The sequence below is a fragment of the Pyxicephalus adspersus genome, chromosome Z, assembly GCF_032062135.1.
Source record: "Pyxicephalus adspersus chromosome Z, UCB_Pads_2.0, whole genome shotgun sequence".
Classification (NCBI taxonomy): domain Eukaryota; kingdom Metazoa; phylum Chordata; class Amphibia; order Anura; family Pyxicephalidae; genus Pyxicephalus; species Pyxicephalus adspersus.
In genome coordinates, this window is record NC_092871.1 from 64,635,356 (window position 1) to 64,662,065 (window position 26,710).

General features: G+C 45.4%; 1 protein-coding gene across 4 annotated transcripts in view; it reads right to left on the reverse strand.

The window, feature by feature from the left end:
- The window catches only part of PRRT1B (proline rich transmembrane protein 1B), an 80,612-nt gene that overhangs the window by 41,926 nt on the left and 11,976 nt on the right, over positions 1–26,710 (reverse strand). Inside the window, exons 2-3 of one of the 4 annotated variants that reach the window (XM_072429511.1) lie at positions 5,081–5,221; positions 172–229 (exon numbers count right to left, since the gene is read on the reverse strand). The exons of 1 other annotated variant lie outside the window; for it this stretch is intronic. The gene's annotated coding sequence lies outside the window, so the exon portion shown is untranslated. Of the gene's footprint in view, positions 1–171; positions 230–4,937; positions 4,961–5,080; positions 5,222–26,710 lie in introns of those variants that run through there. 2 more of the 4 variants (XM_072429512.1, XM_072429510.1) reach the window with 2 other exon arrangements.

Here is a 26,710-nt window from a genome sequence, read left to right on the forward strand (position 1 = left end):
CATTTAATATTTCTAATACCAGAGACAGCCAGATAGGTCTTTGTTCAACATAAAAAATGACATTGTATTTCTCTATATTTCTCTTTGAACAGATGTTGTATAATGCAAAGTGTGTTGGGTATTGCTAGCTATAATATCTTGTATCATATACAGTATTCTGTATGGATTTACCTTTTTCAGTCTGACTGCCTATGACAGATCTGTACAGTTATGTTCTCATAGATGTACGCTGTAAGAAAGAAAACCACAACCATCATCTAGCACTGCAGAGCAGAATACAGATGCTGCATGTATTATAACACAGGTCAACAAAAAATGAGTTTTCATAATCATCAGAAACCACAGCAAACTTTTCTAAATCAGTTTTTTGAGCAGATTTTAGATCTGTTTTCAGTTTTTCCCTAACACGTACAGTTATGAGTACTATTATTACTATTATACTATTATAGTTACCATTGTTTTGTACTAAAACATAAGCACCATTGAAGTGAATGTTAATACATCTTTAGTGTGAAGTAAAATAAGGCACACTGTGGTATAGATCTACTGAACATTGTATGGTCAGGTACAATTGTTTCTTCAGAAAAATGCTTAGAGTATGATTTTCGTGTGTACTCTATGGATTGTCGCGGTACAGCATCCAGCAGTTGTCAGCCATCATACTTTCATTCTAGAAACCTTGGTAGCAGTGCTCCATTAACTGAATGTACTGGTGAAAACGTTCCCCTTGTTCGTCACTCACCATACCAATAATTTACGGGAAGAATTCTAGATGTGAGTGCAAGAAATGTATTTTTATTGTCATGCGAGAACACAGTTTTTGGTATGAATCAAGCAGATTCTGATCTCCTTCCTTGTATGCAGGAGACTTATGGTTGCCCAGGAAATTTGCACACAGCCACTTGAATGCATCCCAAGCTTCTAGCTCAGCTGCTGAGAGAGATTGTTTAAAAACACCATCCTGCAAAAGAGACTTGATCTGTGGCCCTCTAAATATCCCTTCCTTCATTTTTGCAGTGCTTATGTTTGGAAACTTCTCAACAAGGTACTGAAAACCCATGGCGTTTGATTTACCCATGGCCTTCACAAGGTTCTTTTTCAAGCCTAACTTGATATGGAGAGGTGGAAGAAATATTTTATGCGGATCAACCAGAGGCAGAAACTTGACACTGCTTGTTCCGGGCTTATAGGTATCTCTTGGTAGCCAGTCACGCTTGACAAAATTGTCTCCCGTTGATCGGCTATCCCACGGGCATAGGAAACAGCAATATTTTGTGAATCCTCCTTGCATTCCCATCAGCAAGCCAATGACCTTTGTATCCTCACAGCAGTTCCGCTGGCATTCATACTGGATTGCTTCAAGTAGCAACTTATTTCTTTCAAGTTTCTTTTAGAGGAATCAATGAAGATACGTCATTCAGATAGAACATGCTCTTGTGACAAACTGTTAAAGAGTGCATTTATATAATGACAGTAGCACAGTGAGCCATCACTAGTGAAGAACGTTGTCAAGGTATGATTTCATTTTCTGTAGTGAGTTACAGTTACACCCCTTGCAAGCAAGTGCTTCTGTTTAAGCCTTGAAGCAAGAAGTTCTGCTTTGTCTTTGGAGAGATTTAAATCACAAATGAGATCATTCGCTCTGCTTTTAGCTCAGCTGCTGAGATTGTTTGAAAACATCATCCTGCAAAACAGACTTGATCTGTGGCCCTATAAATATCCCGTCCTTCATTTTTGCAGTGCTTTTGTTTGGAAACTTCTCATCAAAGTACAGAAAACCCATGATTTACCCATGGCCTTCACAAGGTTCTTCATCAAGCCTAACTTGATATGGAGAGGTGGCAGAAATATTTTATGCAGATGAACCAGGGGCAGAAACTTGACACTGCTTGTTCTGGGCTCAAGGTATCTCTTGGTAGCCAATCACGCTTGACATAATGGTCTCCCGTTGATCGGCTGTCCCACAGGCAAAGGAAACCGCAATATTTTGTGAATCCTCCTTGCATTTCCCATCAGCAATCCAATGACCTTTAGATCCTCACAGATGTTCCACTGGTGTTTTTATACTGGATTGCTTCAAGTAGTAACTTCATGTTGTCATAGGACTCCTTTAGGTTAACTGAATGGGCAATTGGAAAACGTGGTTTGGAATTACCATTAGCCAGTAAGACTGCTTTCAAGATTCTTTTAGAGGAATCAATGAAGATACGTCATTCAGATGGAACATGCTCTTGTGACAAACTTTTAAAGAGTGCATTTATATCATGGCAGTAGCACAGTGAGCCATCACTAGTGTCAAGTTATGATTTTGTTTTCTAAAGTGAGTTACAGTTACACCCTTGCAAGTGCTTCTGTTTAAGCCTTGAAGCAAGAAGTTCTGCTTTGTCTTTGGAGAGATTTAAATCACAAATGAGATCATTCGCTCTGCTTGTGTAAAAGTCTCTGGTTCTGAATCTGCATCGGCCAAGTAGTCAGGATTAGATGATTTGGGGATGTAACTGGCTGCAACTCCAGCTCATTCCTCATCACCTTTTACAGAAGCAAGTCCATCATGTGGCAGTACCAGAACTGGCAAAGAATCACAGGCCTAATTGCAGAATCAAGGCTGGGATATACAATTTTGTGCTTAGTTTTACCTGGGAATCCACTTTTGTTGATGCGGCAAAAATAGCAGTCGATTAGATGGTCACTTGATTCTCTCCACACCATTGGGATTGCAAATGGCATTGCTGCTTTACGCTGATTTAGCCAGTCATGCAGTCCATTGGAACAACTGGTACAGATGACATGTGGAGCCCAAGATTTATCCTGGTCACCAAGTGGACAGCCGAAATATAATTTGTATATCTTTTTAAGTTCTGTGGTAATTTGGCGACGCTGTGCTTTTGTCGTGAATGAACCACACACGTAACAGAAACTGTCTGGATCATTAAGGCAATTTCTAGGCATGATGACAAATGAAATTAATCTCAGTTAGTTCAGTCTCTAACCTTAAAAAAGAAAACTGTCGTTAAATGTTGTAATATGTTAAGACTATTTATAACGAATTTCACACAATATATAATTAGCTGCATCACAAAGACATGCTAGAGAAAAAATGAACACAGATTTGAAATCCTCATCAAAAATACTACATAGCCCACATAAAATTAAATCTGATGAAAATGACATGTTGACCTGTGTAATCAAAACAAGCTGCCGCCCCCAGTGTCAATGCGCATGCATAGCACAGGATTAAAATGTATATATACCAAGGAATAAAACTGAGTAGTAGATTACAGATGTTGTGAAATTAGTTTTTATTAGACTGATTAGGGGGGGGGTCCTTAATTTATCCTTGTGATTCTGCAGGTATCATATTTCCTGCCCTAGGGTGGCAGTGGTCACCCACTGTTTTGTTTCCAATGAGCAGCAGTGTCATTTTAACACAGAAAGTATGTTGGGGCTACAGAACTCTTCCTCTGCTCTTTTCCATAACACAAAGGGAGATGTTCTGTTCAACAGACATAGCTGGGAACAATGTAACTAATAGGAATGCAGAACAGGCACACTATTATATCAACTGACAGATTTCTTACAAAATCTATCTTTTTTTTACTCATTTATCGACTAATATAACAGAGGACTTTAAATGGTAAATTGTGTGTATTTCTGTAAAATCAATGTATACCATAAAGGGATAGGAGTGACCTACAGAATAATCTCCAGAGAAGGGATAGTCCTTTGTTGTTTATTTAAACTTTATCCTCAGAGTCAGCTGAACTTTGCTAATCAGCAATCTGGTTCCTCATACAGAGCAAGACAGCTAAAAACTTTATTCTCCATAATATCACTTTAAAAGGTGGGATGTACAACATCAATGACAATACACACAATGCAAAAAGGTTGGCTTTTCTGTGCCTCTTATAGTATTTAACAATGTCAATAAAGGGATGTGTGGACAAAGCTGGCACCAGAGCTCCATTCTGTCCTATTCCATCTCTAGACAAGTGAATTGGTATTCCTAGATATTGGAGATGGAAATAGATATTCTGGGTCTGCCTTCCGTCTGCATAGTGCCAGCTTATCATAAAATTATATTTTTGTTTAATGAACAGCTATATGCTAGTCTTTGGGTAAATCATTCTGAAATATGGAGATTTATTAGTGATTTGGATGATCTATATCCACAAATCTATATGTTTATATTTTGGGGAATTCAAATTTGTAATTTGCCAATTTACAAAACATTTTTTGCAAGACAGCAGGCAAAGCATCACATTGCTTTAGTTGATCAGGCTTCAGAGTAAAAATGTCTGAACTATGAGTATTTTATACACTAATATATTGATTTCTAATATATAGGCATTCAAACAATTGACAGATATGCACTATATCTATATATATATATATATATATATATATATATATATATATATATATATATATATATATATATATATATACACAGGTTGACATTCAAAAATCCGGCAATCGATAATCTGGTTCCTTCAAATTTCCAGCATGGATTTCGCACATTTCAAATTTGCACTGTTTTCTGGAGGCTGTTTCTGGAGGCGGCGTTTATGTAAAAAATCCGAAATTTTAGAAAATCCAGCACTCCTCAGGTCCAGAGGTTACCTGATTTTTGAATGTCAACCTGTATATAGATGGTCATTTAGTCCATCATTTATTGTGTGATTGTGGAAGAAAATGTTTAATGCCATTGTTTTTGGGTATAAGGATTCAAAATCCCTTTCACCATCAATAGCTTATTTCTTTTCAATATCTACTACAAATCACTATCACTAATTAGCTGATATAGATATCTTTTGAATCCTAACTGGTTTATGAGGTCTGCCTGTTGCCTGTCATACACCCAGCTGATTAAGGATGAGGAGTATGAGTCTCACTCTCATTGCACCTTTTTTGCTCTGATGTAAAAACCTATTATTTACCTTTCAGAAGATTTTTGCTGTACTAAAACTTCCATCCAATCTCTAAAGTATTGCATTTTTAGACTTTTATAAGGGAAATGTGGTGACAAAAAAAAACAAATATAAAGCACTTGTGAGCTTAACCAATCAATGATTCACTTAACTTGTGGTGTTGTTTTTTTCCTATATTCCGAGCCCCTATTTCTCATCTCAGATATCTGGGAGGTATGTGTGTACTCTGTAGGCTTCCAACTTCTTTTCAGATTTAAGTGTGACACCCACACACGCAAAACTCATCATGGAGGCTGTTCCACATGAAAAAAACAGCAAGTTCAAATAGAGAGAAAGGGGGGAGAAAGAAAGAAAAAGGGGGAAATAAAGGAGGGAGAACAAAAGAAGAGAAGGAGGTAGAAGGGAGAGGTGTGGGAGAGATAGAAGGGAGTGAAGATACTGGGTAAGAAAAAGATAGAGACAGAATAAGAGAAAAAGGGAGAGAGAAGAAGGGAGATTTGAGAGAAAGGGAGAAGAGAAAAAAGGGGAGAGAGGAGAAAGGGAGAAGATGAAAGGAAAGAGAGGAGAGAGAGTTAATTAGGGAAGAGAAAAAAGAGAGAAGGGGCAAAAGAGGGAATAGAAGAGGTAAACAGAGGCAGGAAAAAGAGAAGGAGAGGGGAGAGAGCAATAGCGAAAGGGAGAGAGGAGAAAGAAGAAGAAGGAAAGAGAGGTGGAGAAAAGATAAAGTGGGAAGAGAGAGCTAGAGAGATGGGGAATAGAGGAAGAAATCGGGGAGAGAAAAAGGAGAAGGTGGAGAAAAAACGTGCACTGGCAAGCTTGGCCACTCTTCTCATGCCATGCCATATACCATAATAGTTGTCAAATAGTCTTTGTGTTTTACTATATATATATATATATATATATATATTATGACAGAATGTCCCTAAAATGTCAGGGTAAGTGTTACAAAGCCTGCAGGGAATAGAGAGTAGATATGTCTGTGTAGGTTTGTAGAAAGAAACCAGGGATTTTAGGGCCCTGGAGCCGGCCAAGGAAAGTGAAGGGTGGGTTTCTAGGCCCAACCCTGATTCTGGGGATTTATTCACCTGCAATCAGGTGCAAGGTGAGGAGTAGTAGTATTCAGTCAGAGGGATCCAGGCTGAGAGAGAGCCAGTGTGTTTCAGGCTGAGAAAGAGCCAGAGGGATCCAGGCTGCGAGAGAGCCAGAGGGATCTAGGCTGAGGGAGAGCCAGTGTGTTTCAGGCTGAGAGAGAGCCACAGTGTTCCAGGGAAGAGCAGGAAGGGGCCTGAAAATCAGCTTGTGGGGAAAGAAAGCTGGAAGGAGGTTGCTGTTTTGTTTTTATGGACAGTGGAATCCCCAGGCTGGGGTTTGGCCCCTTATGGGAGACTGGAATTGGTGTCCTACTGATCCCAAGCCTGGCCAGTCCTCTGAGGGACAGGAAGTGTTCCCATTCCAGGTTATGGCGTGTGGTGCAACCCGACGGATGTCCCTGCACACCCAGCCGGTACATACAATGGATCATGAATACACCACCAAAGAGGTCTTTCAGAAGAATTTCTTTGCTGACTGGAGAGCGCAAATGATTAAAGAAGAAAAGAAGACCATAAAGCAATTGGATAAATGTGACTTTACAGAGATCCACAGGTATTTCTTTGATAGAAACGAAGAGAGGAAAGGATTGCCTAAAGAGTGGAAACAGAATTTCAAGGAGGAGGCCAATAAGCTTCAGGAAGAGTACAGATATTGTATACTGGACGGGCATCGAAAAAAAAAATTGGAAACTTCAAAATTGAACCACCGGTTCTTTTCCGTGGCCGAGGTGACCACCCTAAAATGGAAATGTTAAAAATGAGAATAAAACAGGTGTAAAGATGTCATTATAAACTGCAGCAAAGACTCCAGGATTCTGGAGCCCCCTCCTGGCCACAAGTGGAAGGAAGTACGCTTGGATAACATGGTCACCTGGCTGGCTTCCTGGACAGAAAATATTCAAGTTTAATCAAGTACATCAGGCTGAACCCCAGCTCATAATTCAAGGAGGAAAAGGATTGCCATTAATATGAGAACATGGAATTTGATGGGTCTGAAGAAGAAGAAAAAACCTATTGCCAAGAAAACTCCTGTCAAAAAGCTTGCAGCCAAGAAAAATGTAAAGGAGGAGTCTGAAGATGAGGAAGACTCAGAAGAAGGAGAAGCAATGGAAACAAACTCCCCTGTCCCTAAAGGAAAAACAGCTACTTCTGCCAAAAAAGAATGGCCCATAGCAAAATAAGAGCAGGGCCTGTGGAAGGCAATAGCCTTATTCACGAAGCACCAGGAGACCTTGAAGTTCAGTGAAGCAGAAGGTTCTTTATTTACGTGCAGCACGGGATTCACACTATCAGCTAACAAGTGCCTCAGCACGCTGAAGGAGAATCTGACATTCAGCATAGAAGCTCCCATATTTATACAGAACAAAACATATAGTATTGTATAGGAATGTTACTCATCAGCAAACATGATTAATATCCCTTATCAGTACTGCGGTTGTTGCTGTTTCATTTAGCCTTGAGTCCTGTTCCTCCTTAAGATGTAACAAACTGCCCAGCTGCAAACTGTTTCTTTTAAGATAACATGCTTCTTCCCCCCACTCTGGGCGTTTAGGAAACCACAGGCCATAATTTAGCCAAGGTCATCATGTTCCTCTCTTATAAGAGGCCCAAGGTCCTTTTTCTATAATTGAAGCGTAAGCAGATATTTGATAACTATTCAGCATATAGCAAGAATATAGCAAGATTAAGCAAAAATGAATACATATATTTTTTACCTTTAACAGGCCTTCATGACAGGAGTGTAAGGGGCTGCCCGGTGAAAAAAGAAGGGGCGGGGAGTGGTGGTGAAGAGTAGGTGAAGGAGGGGTGAAAGATTTAAAAGATGCACAAGGAGGAGCGAAGGTGGATTGGTAAGGAAGAAACGTGGGGTGGAGTAAGGGGATAGATATAAGGGGGGAGCTGTGTCAGAGGGGGTCACATTTTTACAAGAAGAAAATTAGGATAGGTAGCATCAATTGAGTCTCTTGACGCATTGATGAGGCAGCTTAGGGATGCAGTGGCTTCACATGGTGAAGCTTGGCTGCAGGCTAGGGTTGCGGAAGCTGTGGGGGATGCAGGAGGGGGTCCCCCACCAGGTAAAGTAGAAGGGTTAAGGCCGCGGAGGATTAGAGCCCCGGTCCAGACCCTTTTATTAGGACTCAGCGCCATCTTGGGAGCCCCTCTAGGGACCCTCCTGGCGGGCTGGCGGGCGCAGATCTGCTCGTAGCAGCGCCAAGTCAGGGAGGAATCCCCTTCTTCGGCGGAGTCCTGCTGGGGGGGCTGCGGCTGACAGGGAGCGCACCCCCCTGGAGAGGAGTGTTGAGGCCTCAGCGGTTGAGGCCTTGCCGAGGCCTGGGACCTCCGGCGGTGTGAGGTCCCAGGATAGAGCGAGCGGCATTGGGGCTGTGGTCGGCAGGGGACGCAGCCCCTGTTTAAGGTCGGGTGCGGCCTTGTCAGGGGAGGCCTCACCTGAAGCCGGGGCCTCGCGTTCAGCGAGGACCCGGCGCACGGCTTCCAGGAGGGGGGCTGCGGCTGGCAGGGAGCGCAGCCCCCATTCGCCTGGGTTGCCAGAGCGGCGTTGGAGGGCCTCACCTGAAGCCGGGCCCTCGCGTTATGCGGAGGCCCGGCGGACGGCGGTGGCAGCTGGTCCGGTCGAGGACACGGCCAGGGAAGGAGCGGTACCTGTCCGGAAGGATGGGCGTGGTCGACCCCGTAGAAGATCCGGCCCTTGGACGATGGCAGGCGTGGACAAGATGGCGCCCGAGGCCTGCCCGCGTGGTCGAGAGAGAACCGGAAGTGACACGGGGTGGAGCCGGGCCACGTCATCGGAGTCGCCAGGAAGTGACCGGCTTCGATCCCGGAAGTGCGGCGGTCGCAAGGGGAGGTTTCCTCCTCCGGGGAAGAAGAAGGATCGGGCCGGTGCAGGGCCCTGGACGCGAGGGCATGGGACCCCTGGCAGCGGGGCAGGAAGGTAGGTCCCGGGGGGGTCCTTTAGGAGGGTGGGGGTTGGATTGTTCAGGGTGGGGGGCGAGTGTGTGGGGACAAAACAAGGGGATGGTCGAGATATTGGCAGGGCTGAGGGAGGTGGTGAGGAGATTGGAAAAAGGGGGGAAGGACGATCAGAATTTGGGGGATACAGCGGTAAGTGTGTGCTGTGGCGTATACTTCCTTTGACGCAGCAATCAGGTGGGTGAGGAGATATGGGCCGGGGGCTTTGTTAGCGAAAGCGGATATTGAGGCCGCCTTCCGGCTTTTACCTGTTCACCCGGATTGTGTGCGGTTGTTGGGTTGTAAGTGGGAGGGAGGGTATTATGTTGATTGGTGTTTGCCAATGGGTTGTTCTATCTCCTGTGCTTTGTTTGAACAGTTTAGTACTTTTTTGGAATAGGTGGTTAAATTTGTGTCTGAAATTGATTCGGTTATACACTATTTGGATGATTTTCTTTTGATTGGGCCGGCGGGCAGTTCAGTGTGTAGGGTGCTTTTAGCTACCTTGCAGCACGTGGCGGAAAGGTTTGGGGTTCCATTGGCGGATGACAAAACGGAAGGGCCAGTTACGGCCTTGACCTTTTTGGGCATTGAATTGGACACAGTGGCAATGGAGAGCAGGCTGCCGCGGGACAGGTTGGATGCTTTAAGATGTGAAGTGGGGGCGGCTAAAGGGTGCAGAAAAATGAAGCTGAGAGAGGTGCAGTCCTTGCTCGGTAAGTTAAATTTTGCATGTAAAGTGGTGAGGATGGGCAGGGTTTTCTGCCGGAGGTTGGCGGCGGCTACAGCGGGGGCCAAGGTGCCGGGTCATTTTGTTCGTTTGAATGCTGGGGTGAGGGTGGATTTAGAGGCATGGGATTTGTTCCTGGGGCACTTCAATCGGAAAGCATTGTGGTTGGAGGGGCCTGTGGATACAGTTGATTTGGAGTTATTTACCAATGCAGCTGGGGGGGTTGGCTTTGGAGCATATTTTTCGGGGTAAGTGGTGTGCGGGGGTGTGGCCACAGAGTTGGATACAAGAGTCTGGGTCTGATACAAGATACAAGGGTCTGGTTAAGAACATAGTAGTTCTATAGTTGTTTCCTATTGTTTTGGAGGTGGAACTATGGGGTAAGGAATTGGCGAACAAAAAAGTTCATTTTTATTGTGATAATTTGGGGGTGGCAGGCGATAAACACCTTTACAGTTTCATCGGGTCCTGCTGTGCGGTTATTAAGGCATTTGGTTTTTAAGTGCATGGCATATAATGTGTTTATCTTTGCAAAGCATATTCCAGGGGTTGATAATAAGGTGGCTGACGCATTATCTTGTTTGCAAGTGGGACAGATTTCGAATGTTGGCTCCGGAGGCAGAGGACATTGGTCAGAGGTGCCCGGAACATCTGTGGGAAATTGCGAGGGGGTTATCAGAGGGCTTGTCCGGAGGTCAGTGAGCGAGAGGACTTGGAAGGCGTATGAGGCGGTATGGTCCGAGTGGTTGGGGTGGCAGGCACAGTGGGCAAGAGGGGTCAGTGACACGCCTGTGGTTGGGGTGTTAGGTCTGTTGGCTAAAAAAGTTGCTGAGGGTGTGTCGGTTGCGGGGGTGAATATGATGATGGCAGGTTTGGCGTTTGGTTTTAAGTTGAGGGGGATGGAAGACGTTACAAACTCCTTTATTGTGCGGCAGGCTCTTAAAGGGTTTAGAAGGGGTAGGAAGGTGTGTGACAGTAGACGGCCTTTGTCGTTTGACTTGTTGAAGGGTTTGGTGAGGAAATTGAAGGTACTGTGTTTTGGGGACTATGAAGTTTTGCTGTTTAGGGCGGCTTTTGTGACGACGTTCTTTGGAGCCATGCGGATAGGGGAACTGGTGAGCCCGGCGAAAGATCGACCAGGAGGTCTGCTACCCGAAGATGTAGAGTGCAGTGCGGATAAGGTGAGTTTGAAAATTCGGAGGTCAAAGACAGATCAGTTGGGCAAAGGTTTTCGGGTGGCTCTCTTTTCATTGGAGGGTTCAGGGGTCTGTCCGGTGCGGGCTGTGGAGGAATTTTTGAAGGTCGGCCTCAAAAACCGGGCCCCCTTTTGCTGCATGAGGACGGGACGTACTTGTCACGTTTTCAATTTGTGGCAGTATTTAGACAAGGATTGGCATTGCTAGGGGTACAGAGCAAACAATATTCGGCAGCCACGGAGGCGGCTAGGTGGGGGGTGGACGAGTCAACTATTAAGCAGATTGGTCGTTGGGAATCTGAGCGTTTTAGGGTGTACGTGAGGCCACAATTATTGTAAATGAAAGGGGGATGTGGGAGTTGAAATATGGGGGGGGGGGGGGCGACATGGAGGTGTGGTGGTGCGCCACAGGGAATTGGAAGAGGAGACGTGGCAGTATCTCAGAGGGGATGGGGTTCATTTGAACGCCATAGGTATAGACTTGTGGTGTTTGGGTTTACAGGATGGAGTTCAAAGGGCCCTTCGTATGTGGAGGAGCGCGCAAGAGTAAGGGGTCACTCTTCCGCGCTGTGGCGGTTGGGGTCTGGGGGGAAGGTAAGTGCCCGGTGGTAAGTCGGGGGTGAAGGGGCATCCCGGGTGGTGGAGTGCCCCTTTAAATTGGCTTTGTTGGGGCCCCTGAGGCAGGGTGGGCCCAGGGGCCATAGCGTGGTTCATGGTGGGTTGCAACTATTGCAACTGGAGGCGGGCTTTATCTTCTATGACCTGCAGCCTGGAGATGTACAAGTTGATAAAAGGTTAATTTAGAAATGTGGGGGTTAAGAAAAGGTTAATAATTGAGGTTAATTATGGTTATAGTAGTATATATATAGTTATTTATAAATGTGTTACAGGTTATGTTTTATATTATTGTTATTTATGTTATGTATGGTATTTATGGTTATGAAAAATATATTATTAAAGGTTAACTGTGTATGGTTATCAATGTTACAAAGTATATATTTATATTTTATTACTTATGTTATTTAATGGTTATAAATAAACGGCTGCTTGCCAGCCAATTTAAGTCCAAAAAGTGTTGTGTGGTGATATGAAGTAGGTTGGCAAGTAGGGGAAGGGGTGAATATAATATGGAATTGGGGGGTTAAAAGGGGGGGGGGACATATAAAAAGAGCAAGGGCAAGGCATCCGCACTACCCTAGTCAAGATGAATCTAAGGATAAACAGGTGAAAGATGCTGGGGGATCAAAGATTGAAGAAGCAAAAGATGAAGTAAAGGCTAAAGAGACAGAAGCTGAAAATGAGAATATGGAAGCTTCTGTGAAGACTGGGGACTCTTCTGAAGCACAAGCTGAAAAGGCTACCTCTTCTACAACCCCAGCTGTTTCTGAACCCCCATCACAAGAGTCCAAGGAATCAAAACCTATGTCTGAAAAAACTGAAACTGCAAAACCTGTGAAAAATTACTGCTAAGGGGCCAATACCAGTGGTCAGGATAGTTTCACTTTAGCTTTGCGTATGAATGCAGAATATCATCTACTGCAGGCTTACATCTCTCCCTGTACAAACCTCCATACCTGCTGAACAGTATGTCCTAACGACCTCAAATGTTCAGGGTACATAGGGGACGCTCATAGCTAGCAATACCCCAAATCCATCTCCCAACCTTTAATAACTTACAAAATATTGGGGTCATAATTATAAAAAGTAGTGAAAATTGAAAATCAGGGTTGCTATTTAAAAAGTTTGTGTGTCTAGATGCCCGAAATTAAACATACAAATTAGGGACCCCCAGGGCCACTTACATAGCAAGGAGGTGCGAACCCCAAATTTACACCGACCTGTCACAAAGCTAGAAAAGTCATACTAAACTACCCTGTCCCCTTCCATACTATGAACCCCAATTACTCTGGAATGGGAAGATGTACAAAACCAAAATTTTAGGTGCAAGTGGGGGACACCTGTAGATAACACCCCCTAAACTTTAATCAATAGGCCATCGCCAGAACAGGTAGAACTCTGCCCATAAATAAATAAGTACCGGTACACATTGCTGGAGGCTTCTAGCACCCGAACCCCGATTTCCCACGAATGGCAGTTTACAGGTAACTAAAATTTCATCAATTGACTATCGTCAGAACAGGTGAAACTCCGCCCATAAAAAAACTACCCTGTTACACATTGCTGGAGGCTTCCAGCACCTGAACCCTAACTTCCCTTTAACAGGGGGGTGCAGGTGAACAAAATCATAGGTGCAAATGGGGGACACCTGGGGCTAACACCCTCTAAAATGTCATCAATAGACCAAAGCCAGAACAGGTAGAACTCCGCTCATAGAAAATTCTACCCTGTTACACATTGCTGGAGGCTTCCAGCACCTGAACCCCAATTGCCCCGGAACAGGAGGGTACAGGTGAACAAAATCATAGGTGCAAGTGGGGGACACCTGTAGATAACACCCCCTAAAATTTTATCAGTAGACCATTGCCAGAACAGATAGAACTCTGCCCATAAAAAAACTACCCTGTTACACATTGCTGGAGGTTTCCAGCACCTGAACCCCAATTGCCCAGTAACAGGAGGGTACAGGTGAACAAACTTAGAGGTGCAAGTGGGAGACACCCATGGCTTACACCCCCTAAAATTTCATCAATGGGCCATTGCCAGAACAGGTAGAACTTTGCCCATCAAAACAACTACCCTGTTACACATTGCTGGAGGCTTCTAGCACCTGAACCCCAATTTCCCAGGAATGAGGGGGTACAGGTGAACAAAATTAGAGGTGCAAGTGGGTGACACCTATTGCTAACACCCCCTAAAATTTCATTTTAAAAAAGGGGAAACCTGGACGAAAGCAGAAAGTGCGGTCCAAGCAAGAAGGTTCAACCAAGTAGTAAAGATAAAGCAAGGACTGGGAAAGAGGACAGAGGAAAGTCTAGAGAAACTGATTAAAACAAAAAGCGCTTGGCAGAAGGAGCTTAAAGATACCAGAGACAACTCCAGAGACACAATGTCCCTAAAATGTCTGGGTAAGTGTTACAAAGGCTCCAGGGATTAGAGAGTAGATATGTCTGTGTAGGTTTGTAGGAAGAAACCAGGGACTTTAGGGCCCTGGAGCCGGCCAAGGAAAGTGAAGGGTGGGTTCCTTGGCCCAACCCTGATTCTGGGGATTTATTCACCTGCAGTCAGGTGCAAGGTGAGGAGTAGTAGTAATCAGTCAGAGGAATCCAGGCTGCGAGAGAGCCAGAGGGATCCAGGCTGAGAGAGAGCAAGAAGGATCCAGGCTGAGAGAGAGCCAGAGGGATCCAGGCTGACAGAGAGCCAGAGGGATCCAGGCTGACAGAGAGCCAGAGGGATCCAGGCTGAAAGAGAGCCAGAGTGTTCCAGGGAAGAGCAGGAGGGGGCCTGAAAATCAGCTTGTGGGGAATCAAGCTGGAAGGAGGTTGTGGTTTTGTCTTATGGACTGTGGAAAGCCCAGGCTGGTGTTTGGAGGCTTATGAGAGACTGGAATTGGACGTATCCTTGCCATAGGGACGTTCAAATGGACTTTGGACATTCACACCTAGGCTGAAGTAAGCTGCTGTGTTATATTGTTTTTCTGAGTTGCTGAAACGAAGCAGTTTTCATTAGCTTTTTCCCAATAAAAGCTTCTGTTTTGATGAAAAGCGTGCTGGCTGCAATCTGAGTTGATCCCCAAACTTCACAATATATATTGTGGCAGGTGTAATTTGGCTGAATTAAATGTGGGAGATTCCAGGTTTGTTTCTTCTTTGTGTTTTACACTGCATAATTGGGGGGGCTGTGTGTTTCTTCTTTGTGTTTTACACTGCATAATTGGGGGAGCTATTTGTTTCTTCTTTGTGTTTTACACTGCACAATTGGGGGAGCTATTTGTTTCTTCTTTGTGATGTGTGCAGTATTGTGCTCTGTTGTGCTGTGTGATGTGTGCAGTGTTGTGCTGCGTGATGTGTGCAGTGTTGTGCTGCGTGATGTGTGTTGTGATGTGTGCTGTGATGTTTGCTATGCTGTGCTGTGTGCAGTGTTGTGCTCTGTTATGTGTGTTGTGATGTGTGTGTTGTGCACACAGCACAACACAGCATAACACTGCACACAACACACCACACATCACACAACACTGCACACATCACACTGCACACAGCGCACTTGACAACACTGCATTCAGGACAACACACATCACAACACTACACACATCACATTACAACACTGCACGCAGCACAACCACTGAATACAGCACAACACAGCATATGACAAAACATTGCACCTAGCAAAACACGTCACAACACAGCACACATCATGTTGCAGTGTTGTGCTGCGTGATGTGTATTGTGATGTGTGCTGTGATGTGACCTGTGTGTTTGTGTTTCTTCTTTGTGTTTTACACTGCAAAATTGGGGGGCTGGGTGTGATGTGACCTGTGTGTTTGTGTTTCTTCTTTGTGTTTTACACTGCATAATTGGGGGGCTATGTGTTTCTTCTTTGAGTTTTACACCGCTTAGTTGAGGGGGCTGAGCTGGGTTGTGATGTGTGCTGTGTTGTGATGTGTGCAGTATTGTGCTCTGTTGTGCTGTGTGATCTGTGCAGTGTTGTGCTGTGTGCAGTGTTGTCCTGTGTGATGTTTGTTGTGATGTGTGCCGCGATTTGACATGTGCTGTGTGCCATGTTCTGACACGTACTATGTGCAGTGTACAGTGTCGTTATATGTGATGTGTGCAGTGTTGTGCTGTGTTGGGATGTGTGCTGTGTGCAGTGTTGGGATGTGTGTTGTATGCATTGTTGTGTTGTGATGTGTGCTGTGTGCAGTGTTGTGCTGTGTGGTGTGTGATCTGTGCAGTGTTGTGTGTGCTGTATTGTGCTGTGTGCAGTGTTGTGACGTGTGCAGTGTTGTGCTGTGTGCAGTATTTTGCTGTGTGATGTGTGTTGTGACGTGTGCAGTGTTGTGCTGTGTGCTGTGTTGAATGCAATGTTGTGCTGTGTGCAGTGTTGTGCTGCGTTGAGATGTGTGCAGTGTTGTGATGTGTGCAGTGTTGTGATGTGTGTTGTGCTGTATGAAGTGTTGCGCTGGGTGCAGTGTTGTGATGTGTGCAGTGTTGTGATGTGAATTTTGCAGTGTTGTGCTGTGTGCAGTGGTGTGCTGTGTGATGTGTGAAGTGTTGTGATGTGTGCTGTGATGTTTGCTGAATTGTAATGTGTTCTGTGTGCTGTGTTGTGCAGTGTGATGTGTGCTGTGATGTGTTCGGTATTGTGCCGTTTGCAGTGTTGTGTGTGCTGTGTTGTGCTGTGTGCTGTGTTATGCTGTGTGCAGTGTTATGACGTGTGCAGTGTTGTGATGTGTGCAGTGTTGTGATGTTTGCTGTGTTGTGTGCAGGATTGTGCTGTGTGATGTGTGCAGAGTTGTGCTGTGATTTGTTTTGTGCTGTGAGCTGTGTTGTGTGATGTGTGCAGTGTCATGCGGTGTAATGTCTGCAGTGTTGTGCTGTGTGCAGTGTTGTGCTGAGTTATGTGTGCAGTGTTATGCTTTATGCAGTGTTGTGCGTGCTGTGCGGAGTGTTGTGCTGTGTGGAGTGTTGTGCTGTGTTGTGTAATGTGTGCAGTGTTGTGCTGTGTTCAGTGTTGTGATGTGTGCAGTGTAGTGATGTGTGCCATGTGCTGTGTTGTGTGCAGTGTCGTGATGTGTGCTGTGTTGAGTACAGTGTTGTGAAGTGTGCTATGTGCAGTGTTTTGTGCAGTGTTGTGATGTGTGCTGTGTTGTGATGTGCTGTGCTGTGTGATGTGTTCTGTGTTGTGCTGTGTGCAATGTTGTGCTGTGTGATGTGTGCTGTGTTATGATGAGTGCTATGTCCTGTGTTGTTCTGTGTGATGTGTGCTCTGTTGTGCTGTGTGATCTGTGCAGTGTTGTGCTGAGTGATGTGTGCAGTGTTGTGCTGTATGCAGTGTTGTGCTGAGTTATGTGTGCAGTTTTGTGCTGTATGCAGTTTTGTGATGTGTGCAGTGTTGTGCTGTGTTCAGTGTTGTGCTGTGTGTTGTGTGCAGTGTCGTCATGTGTGCTATGTGCTGTGTTGTTCTGTGTGATGTGTGCTCTGTTGTGCTGTGTGATCTGTGCAGTGTTGTGCTGTATGCAGTGTTGTGCTGAGTGATGTGTGCAGTGTTGTGCTGTATGCAGTGTTGTGCTGAGTTATGTGTGCAGTGTTGTACTGTGTGGAGTGTTGTGCTGTGTTGTGTAACATGTGCAGTGTTGTGCTGTGTTCAGTGTTGTGCTGTGTGTTGTGTGCAGTGTCATCATGTGTGCTATGTGCTGTGTTGTGATGTGTGCTGTTTGCAGTGTTGTGATGTGTGCTGTGTTGTGCAATGTTGTGATGTGCTGTGGGATGTGTTCTGTGTTGTGCTGTGTGATGTATGCTGTGTGCAGTGTTATGATGAGTGATATGTGCTGTGTGCCCTGTTATCTGTGCAGTGTTGTGCTGTATGCAGTGGTGTGCTGTGTGATATGTGCTGTGTCCAGTGTTGTGATGTGAGGTGTGCTTTGTGTAGTATTGTGCTGTGTGCAGTGTTCTTCTGTGTGTTGTGCTGTGTGCAGTGTTGTGTGCTGAGTTGTAGTGTGTGCAGTGTTGTGCTGTGTGCACTGTTTTGCTGTGTCTTGTGTACAGTGTTTTTCTGTGTAATATGTGCAGTGTTATGCTGTGTGCAGTGTTGGGTTGCACTGCTGTGATGTGTGCAGTGTTGTGATGTGTGCAGTGTTGTGCAGATTGATGTCTTGTGCTGTGTGCAGTGTGCTGTGTTTTACTTTGTGCAGTGTTTTGATGTGTGCTTTTTGCTTTGTCCAGTGTTGTGCTGTGTGCAGTGTTGTGATGTGTGCTGTGTGCAGTGTTGTGATGTGTGCAGTGTTGTGATGTGTGCTGTGATGTGTGCTAAGATGTGCTTTATGCTGTGCAGTGTGGTGTGTGCAGTGTTGTGATGTGTGCAGTGTTGTGCTGTGTGCAGTGTTGTGTGCTGAGTTGTGATGTGTGCAGTGCTGTGCTGTGTGATGTGTACTATGTGCAGTGTTGCACTGTGTGCAGTGTTGTGATGTGTGCAGTGTTGTGCTGTGTTATGTGTGCAGTGTTTTGCTGTCTGTAGTTTTGTGCTGTGTGTTGTACGCTGTGTTTTGCGTTGTGCTGCCTCCAGTGTTGTGATGTGTGCAGTGTTGATGTGCTGTGTGCAGTATTGTGCCGTGGTATACTGTGTGCAGTGTTGTGTGTAGTCAAGTGCTTTGTGATGTGTGCAGTGTTGTGCAGTGTGATGTTTGCTGTGTTGTGTGCAGTGTTGTGCTGTGTTGTGTGATGTGTGCAGTATTGAGCTGTATTGTGTGTAGTGTCATGCGGTGTAATGTGTGCAGTGTTGTGGTGTATGCAGTGTTGTGCTGAGTGATGTATGCAGTGTTGTGCTGTGTTGTGTGTGCTGTGCGCAGTGTTGTGATGTGCGCTGTATGCAGAGTTGTGCTGTGTGGAGTGTTGTGCTGTCTTGTGTAATGTGTGCAGTGTTGTGCTGTGTTCATTGTTGTGATGTGTGCAGTGTAGTGATGTGTGCTATGTGCTGTGTTGTGTGCAGTGTTGTGATCTGTGCTATGTTGTTGTGTGCTGTGTTTGCAGTGTTGTGATAAGTGCTGTGTGCTATGTGCTGTGTTGAGTACAGTGTTGTGAAGTGTGCTATGTGCAGTGTTGTGATGTGCTGTGTGATGTGTTCTGTGTTGTGCTATGTGCTGCATTGTGCTCTGTGCAGTGTTATGATGAGTGCTATGTGCTCTGTTGTGCTGTGTGATCTGTGCAGTGTTGTGCTGTGTGATATGTGCTGTGTTCAGTGTTGTGATGTGTGCTGTGTGATTTGTGTAGTGTTGTGCTGTGTGCAGTGTTGTGACATGTGCTGTGTTGTGCAGTGTTGTGACGTGTGTTATGCTGTGTGCAGTGTTGTGTGCTGAGTTGTATTGTGTTCAGTGTTGTGATGTGTGCACTGCTTTGCTGTGTCTTGTGTACAGTGTTTTGATGTGTAATGTGTGCAGTGTTATGCTGTGTGCAGTGTTATGCTGTGTGCAGTGTTGGGTTGCACTGTTGTGATATGTGCTATGTGATGTCTAGTGCTGTGTGCAGTGTGCTGTGTGCAGTGTGCTGTGTTTTACTTTGTACAGTGTTTTGATATGTGCTATTTGCTTTGTCCAGTGTTGTGCTGTGTGCATTGTTGTGCTGTGTGCAGTGTTGTGATCTGTGCTATGTGCTGGGTTGTGCTGTGTGCAGTGTTGTGTGCTATGTGCAGTGTTCTGATGTGTGCCAAGTTGTGATGTGTGCTGTGTTGTTTTGTGTGCAGTGTTGTGCTGTGTGATGTGTGCAGTGTTGTGGTGTGTGCTTTGTGCTGTGTGCTGCGTTATCTTTGCAGTGTTGTACTGTGTGATCTGTGCAGTGGTGTGCTGTGTGATCTGTGCTGTGTTGTGATGTATGTAGTGTTGTGCTGTGTGCAGTGTTGTGTGCCGAGTTGTGATGTGTGCAGTGCTGTGCTGTGTGCTATGTGTAGTGTTGCACTGTGTGCAGTGTTGTGCTGTGTGATGTGTTCAGTGTCGTGCTGTGTTATATGTGCAGTGTTCTGCTGTCTGTAAGTTTTGTGATGTGTGTTGTGTGCTGTGTTGTATTGTGTGCTATGTGATGTGTGCAGTGTTGTGGGTTGTGCTGCCTGCAGTGTTGTGCTGTGTGCAGTATTGTGCTGTGTTATACTGTGTGGAGTGTTGTGTTGTGCTGTGTGGAGTGATGTGCTGTGAGGTTTGCTGTGTTCAGTATTGTGCTGTGTTATACTATGTGCAGTGCTGTGTTGTGCTGTGTGTAGTCATGTGCTGTGTGATGTGTGTAGTGTTGTGCAGTGTGATGTGTGCTGTGATGTGTGCAGTGTTCTGATGTGTGCTAAGTTGTGCTTTGCCTGCGGGAACTCAGCCCTACCACATTCATACTGTGTGATGTTTGCAGCACCTTTTGTGCTGTGTGCAGTTTTGTGATGTGTGCTGTGTGTTGTGTTGTGCAGTGTTGAGATGTGTGCTATGTGTTGTGTTGTGTGATGTTTGCAAGACCTGTTGTGCTGTGTGCAGTGTTGTGTGATGTGTGCTGTGTACAGTGTTGTGTGATGTTTGCAGGACCTGTTGTGCTGTGTGCAGTGTTGTGCTGTGTGCAGTATTGTGATTTGTGCTGTGTGATCTGTGCTGCGTTGTGCTGTGTGATCTGTGATGTGTGCGGTGTTGTGCTGTGTTATGTGTGCGGTGTTGTGCTGTGTTATGTGTGCAGTGTTCTGCTGTCTGTAGTTTTGTGCTGTGTGTTGGGTGCTGTGTTGTAGTGTGTGCTATATGATGTGTGCAGTGTTGTGCGTTGTGCTGCCTGCAGTGTTGTGATGTGTGCAGTGTTGTGTTGTGCTGTGTGTAGTCATTTGCTGTGTGATGTGTGCAGTGTGCTGTTTTGTGTGCTAAGTTGTGCTGTGTGATGTGTGCTGTGTTATCTGTGCAGTGTGGTGTGATCTGTACTGTTGTGCGTGCTATGTTGTGATGTGTGCAGTGTTGTGACGTGTGTTGAGCTGTGTGCAGTGTTGTGTGCTGAGTTGTGATGTGTGCAGTGTAGTGATGTGTGCAGTGTTATGCTGTGTGCAGTGTTGGGTTGCACTGTTGTGATGTGTGCTATGTGATGTCTACTGCTGTGTGCAGTGTGCTGTGTTTTACTTTGTACAGTGTTTTGATATGTGCTATTTGCTTTGTCCAGTGTTGTGCTGTGTGCAGTGTTGTGATGTGTGCTATGTGCTGGGTTGTGCTGTGTGCAGTGTTGTGATGTGTGCTGTGTTGTGTGCTATGTGCAGTGTTCTGATGTGTGCCAAGTTGTGCGTTGTGCTGTGTGATGTGTTGTTTTGTGTGCAGTGTTGTGCTGTGTGATGTGTGCTGTGTGCAGTGTTGTGGTGTGTGCTTTGTGCTGCATTATCTTTGCAGTGTTGTACTGTGTGATCTGTGCAGTGGTGTGCTGTGTGATCTGTGCTGTGTTGTGATGTATGTAGTGTTGTGCTGTGTGCAGTGTTGTGTGCCGAGTTGTGATGTGTGCAGTGCTGTGCTGTGTGCTATGTGTAGTGTTGCACTGTGTGCAGTGTTGTGCTGTGTGATGTGTTCAGTGTCGTGCTGTGTTATATGTGCAGTGTTCTGCTGTCTGTAAGTTTTGTGATGTGTGTTGTGTGCTGTGTTGTATTGTGTGCTATGTGATGTGTGCAGTGTTGTGGGTTGTGCTGCCTGCAGTGTTGTGCTGTGTGCAGTATTGTGCTGTGTTATACTGTGTGGAGTGTTGTGTTGTGCTGTGTGGAGTGATGTGCTGTGAGGTTTGCTGTGTTCAGTATTGTGCTGTGTTATACTATGTGCAGTGCTGTGTTGTGCTGTGTGTAGTCATGTGCTGTGTGATGTGTGTAGTGTTGTGCAGTGTGATGTGTGCTGTGATGTGTGCAGTGTTCTGATGTGTGCTAAGTTGTGCTTTGTCTGCGGGAACTCAGCCCTACCACATTCATACTGTGTGATGTTTGCAGCACCTTTTGTGCTATGTGCAGTTTTGTGATGTGTGATGTGTGCAGTGTCATGCGGTGTAATGTGTGCAGTGTTGTAGTGTATGCAGTGTTGTGCTGAGTGATGTGTGCAGTGTTGTGCTGAGTTATGTGTGCTGTGTTGTGCGTGCTGTGCGCAGTGTTGTGATGTGATGTGTGCTGTATGCAGTGTTGTGCTGTGTGGAGTGTTGTGCTGTGTGTTGTGTTGTGATGTTTGCAGTGTTGTGATGTGTGCTGTGTTGAGTACAGTGTTGTGAACTATGCTATGTGCAGTGTTGTGATGTGTGCTGTGTGATGTTTTCTGTGTTGTGCTGTGTGCTGTATTGTGCTCTGTGCAGTGTTATGATGAGTGCTATGTACTGTGTTGTGATGTGTGCAGTGTTGTGCTGTGTGATCTGTGCAGTGTTGTGCTGTGTGATATGTGCTGTGTTCAGTGTTGTGATGTGATGTGTCCTTTGTGTAGTGTTGTGCTCTGTGCAGTGTTGTTCGGTGTGCAGTGTTGTGTGCTGAGTTGTATTGTGTGCAGTGTTGTGCTGTGTGCACTGTTTTGCTGTGTAATATGTGCAGTGTTATGCTGTGTGCAGTGTTGGGTTGCACTGTTATGATGTGTGCAGTGTTGTGCTGTGTTTTACTTTGTGCCGTGTTTTGATGTGTGCTTTTTGCTTTGTTCAGTGTTGTGCTGTGTGCAGTGCTGTGTGCTGTGTTGTGATGTGTGCTATGTGCTGTGTGATATGTGCAGTGTTTTGATGTGTGCTAAGATGTGTTTTGTGCTGTGCAATGTGTGCAGTGTTGTGCTGTGTGCAGTGTTGTGTTCTAAGTTTTGATGTGTGCAGTGTTGTGTGCTAAGTTGTGATGTGTGCAGTGTTGTGCTGTGTTATGTGTGCAGTGTTCTGCTGTCTGTAGTATTGTGCTGTGTGTTGTGCGTTGTGCTGCCTGCAGTGTTGTGATGTGTGCAGTGTTGTGTGCAGTATTGTGCTGTGTTATACTGTGTGCAGTGTTGTGTTGTGTGTAGCCATGTGCTTTGTGATGTGTGCAGTGTGATGTTTGCTGTGTTGTGTGATGTGTGCTGTGTGTAGTTGTTGTGATGTGTGCAGTGTCATGCGTTGTAATGTGTGCAGTGTTGTGCTGTGTGCAGTTGAGTGATGTGTGCTATGTGCTGTGTTAAGTAGTGTGCTGTGTTGTGAAGTGTGCTGTGTTGTGATGTGCTGTGTGATGTGTTCTGTGTTGTGCTGTGTGCTGTATTGTACTCTGTGCAGTGTTATGATGAGTGCTATGTGCTCTGTTGTGCTGTGTGATCTGTACAGTGTTGTGCTGTATGCAGTGGTGTGCTGTGTGATATGTGCTGTGTTCAGTGTTGTGATGTGTGCTGTGTGATTTGTGCAGAGTTGTAGTGTGTGCAGTGTCGTACTGTGTGATGTGTGCACTGATTTGCTGTCTCTTGTGTACAGTGTTATGTGTGCAGTGTTGGGTTGCACTGTTGTGATGTGTGCTATGTGCTGTGTGATGTCTTGTGCTGTGTGGTGTGCAGGGTTGTGCAGTGTTATGCTGTGTGCAGTGTTGTGCTGTGTGATGTGTTGTGTGCAGAGTTGTGCTGTGTGCAGTGTTGTGATGTGTGCAGTATTGTGCTGTGTTTCGTTGCGCTGTTGTGTGCAGTGTTGTGATGTGTGCTATTAGCAGTGTTGTGATGTGTGTAGTGTTGTGCTTTGCTGTGTTATGTGTGATGTGTTGTGTGCAGAGTTGTGCTGTGTTATGCTGTGTAATGTGTTGTGCTCTGTGATGTGTGCTGTGTGTAGTGTTGTCCTGTGTGATGTCTTGTGCTGTGTGCAGTGTGCTGTGTTTTACTTTGTGCAGTGTTTTGATATGTGCTATTTGCTGTGTGCATTGTTGTGCTGTGTGCAGTGTTGTGCTGTGTTGTGTGCAGGGTTGTGCAGTGTTATGCTGTGTGCAGTGTTGTGCTGTGTGATGTGTTGTGTGCAGAGTTGTGCTGTGTGCAGTGTTGTGCTGTGTGATGTGTGCAATATTGTGCTGTGTTTCGTTGCACTGTTGTGTGCAGTGTTGTGATGTGTGCTATTAGCAGTGTTGTGATGTGTGTAGTGTTGTGCTTTGCTGTGTTATGTGTGATGTGTTGTGTGCAGTTGTGCTGTGTTATGCTGTGTGATGTGTTGTGCTCTGTGATGTGTGCTGTGTGTAGTGTTGTCCTGTGTGCAGTGTTATGATGTGTCCTGTGTGCAGTGTTATGATGTGTGCTTTGTGCAGTGTTGTGTAGCACCTGTTGTGCTGTGTGCAGTGTTGTGATGTGTGCTATGTGCTGGGTGCTGTGTTGTGTGATGTTTGCAAGACCTGTTGTGCTGTGTGCACTATTGTGCTGTGTGATGTTTGCAGCACCTTTTGTGCTGTGTGCAGTGTTGTCCTGTGTGATGTTTGCTATGTGCTGTGTGCAGTGTTGTGTGATGTTTGCAAGACCTGTTGTGCTGTGTGCACTATTGTGTGTTGTGATGTGTGGAGTGTTGTGTGATGTTTGCAAGACCTGTTCTGTTGTGTGCTGTGTGCAGTGTTGTGTGCAGAGTTGTGTTGTGTGCAGTGTTGTCATGTGTGCTATTAGCAGTGTTCTGCTGTGTGTAGTGTTGTGCTTTGTTGTGTTATGTGTGCTGTGTTGTGTGCAGAGTTGTGCTGTGTTATGATGTGTGATGTATTGTGCTCTGTGATGTGTGCTGTGTGTAGTGTTATGCTGTGTGTAGTGTTGTGTGCAGTGTTGTGCTGTGTGCAGTGTTGTGAAGTGTGGTATGTGCTGTGTTCTGATGTGTGCTAAGATGTGTTTTGTGCTGTGTGATGTGTGCAGTGTTGTGTGCTAAGTTGTGATGTGTGCAGTGTTGTGTTGTGTGCAGTGTTGTGCTGTGTTATGTGTGCAGTATTCTGCTGTCTGTAGTTTTTGCTGTGTGTTGTGTGCTGTGTGCTGTGTTGTGCTGCCTGCAGTGTTGTGATGTGTGCTGTGTTGTGTGCAGTGTTCTGATGTGTGCTAAGTTGTGCATTGTGCTGTGATGTGTGTTGAGCTGTGTGCAGTGTTGTGCAGAGTGATGTCTTGTGCTGTGTGCAGTGTGCTGTGTTTTACTTTGTGCAGTGTTTTGATGTGTGCTCTTTGCTTTGTCCAGTGTTGTGAAGCGTGCTATGTGCTGTGTTGTGTTGTGTGCTATGTGCTGTGTGATATGTGCAGTGTTCTGATGTGAGCTAAGATGTGCTTTGTGCTGTGCGATGTGTGCAGTCTTATGCTGTGTGCAGTGTTGTGTGCTAAATTGTGATGCGTGCAGTGTTGTGATGCGTGCAGTGTTGCGCTGTGTTCAGTGTTGTGCAGTGTTGTGATGTGTGCTATGTGCTGTGTAATGTGTGCTGTGATCTGTGTTGTGTGATGTGTGTAGTGTTGTGCTGTGTGCAGTGTCATGCGGTGTAATGTGTGCAGTGTTGTACTGTATGCAGTGTTGTGCTGAGTGATGTGTGCAGTGTTGTGCTGTGCTGTATGCAGTGTTGTGCTGAGTTATGTGTGCTGTGTTGTGCGTGCTGTGCGCAGTGTTGTGATGTGATGTGTGCTGTATGCAGTGTTGTGCTGTGTGGAGTGTTGTGCTGTGTAATGTGTGTTGTGCTGTGTGTTGTGATGTTTGCAGTGTTGTGATGTGTGCTGTGTTGAGTACAGTGTTGTGAACTATGCTATGTGCAGTGTTGTGATGTGTGCTGTGTGATGTTTTCTGTGTTGTGCTGTGTGCTGTATTGTGCTCTGTGCAGTGTTATGATGAGTGCTATGTACTGTGTTGTGATGTGTGCAGTGTTGCGCTGTGTGATATGTGCTGTGTTCAGTGTTGTGATGTGTGCTTTGTGTAGTGTTGTGCTGTGTGCAGTGTTGTGTGCTGAGTTGTAGTGTGTGCAGTGTTGTGCCACTGTTTTGCTGTGTCTTGTGTACAGTGTTTTGCTGTGTAATATGTGCAGTGTTATGCTGTGTGCAGTGTTGGGTTGCACTGTTGTGATGTGTGCAGTGTTGAAATGTGTGCAGTGTTGAAATGTGTGCAGTGTGCTGTGTTTTACTTTGTGCCGTGTTTTGATGTGTGCTTTTTGCTGTGGGCAGTGTTGTGCTGTGTGCTGTGTTGTGCTGTGTGCAGTGCTGTGTTGTGATGTGTGCTATGTGCTGTGTGATATGTGCAGTGTTCTGATGTGTGCTAAGATGTGTTTTGTGCTGTGCGATGTGTGCAGTGTTGTGCTGTGTGCAGTGTTGTGTGCTAAGTTGTGATGTGTGCAGTGTTGTGCTGTGTTATGTGTTCTGCTGTCTGTAGTATTGTGCTGTGTGTTGTGTGTTGTGCTGCCTGCAGTGTTGTGATGTGTGCAGTGTTGTGTTGTGTGCAGTATTGTGCTGTGTTATACTGTGTGCAGTGTTGTCTTGTGTGTAGTCATGTGCTTTGTGATGTGTGCAGTGTGATGTTTGCTGTGTTGTGTGCTGTGTGTAGTTGTTGTGATGTGTGCAGTGTCATGCGTTGTAATGTGTGCAGTGTTGTGCTGTGTGCAGGGTAGTGATGTGTGCTATGTGCTGTGTTGTGTGCAGTGTTGTGATGTGCTGTGTTCTGTCTTGTGCTGTATGCTGTATTGTACTCTGTGCAGTGTTATGATGAGTGCTATGTGCTCTGTTGTGCTATGTGGTCTGTGCAGTGTTGTGCTGTATGCAGTGTTGTGATGTGTGCTGTGTGATTTGTGCAGTGTTGTAGTGTGTGCAGTGTTGTACTGTGTGATGTGTGCACTGTTTTGCTGTCTCTTGTGTACAGTGTTTTGATGTGTTATGTGTGCAGTGTTAGGTTGCACTGTTGTGATGTGTGCTGTGTGATGTCTTGTGCTGTGTGCAGTGTGCTGTGTTTTACTTTGTGCAGTGTTTTGATATGTGCTATTTGATTTCTCCAGTGTTATGCTGTGTGCATTGTTGTGTTGTGTGCAGTGTTATGCTGTGTGCAGTGTTGTGCTGTGTGATGTGCTGTGCGCAGTGTTGTGCTGTGTTATGCTGTGTGCAGTGTTTTGTTGCGCTGTTGTGTGCAGTGTTGTGATGTGTGCTATTAGCAGTGTTCTGATGTGTGTAGTGTTGTGCTTTGCTGTGTATGTGTGATGTGTTGTGTGCAGAGTTGTGCTGTTATGCTGTGTGATGTGTTGTGTGCAGAGTTGTGCTGTTATGCTGTGTTGTGTT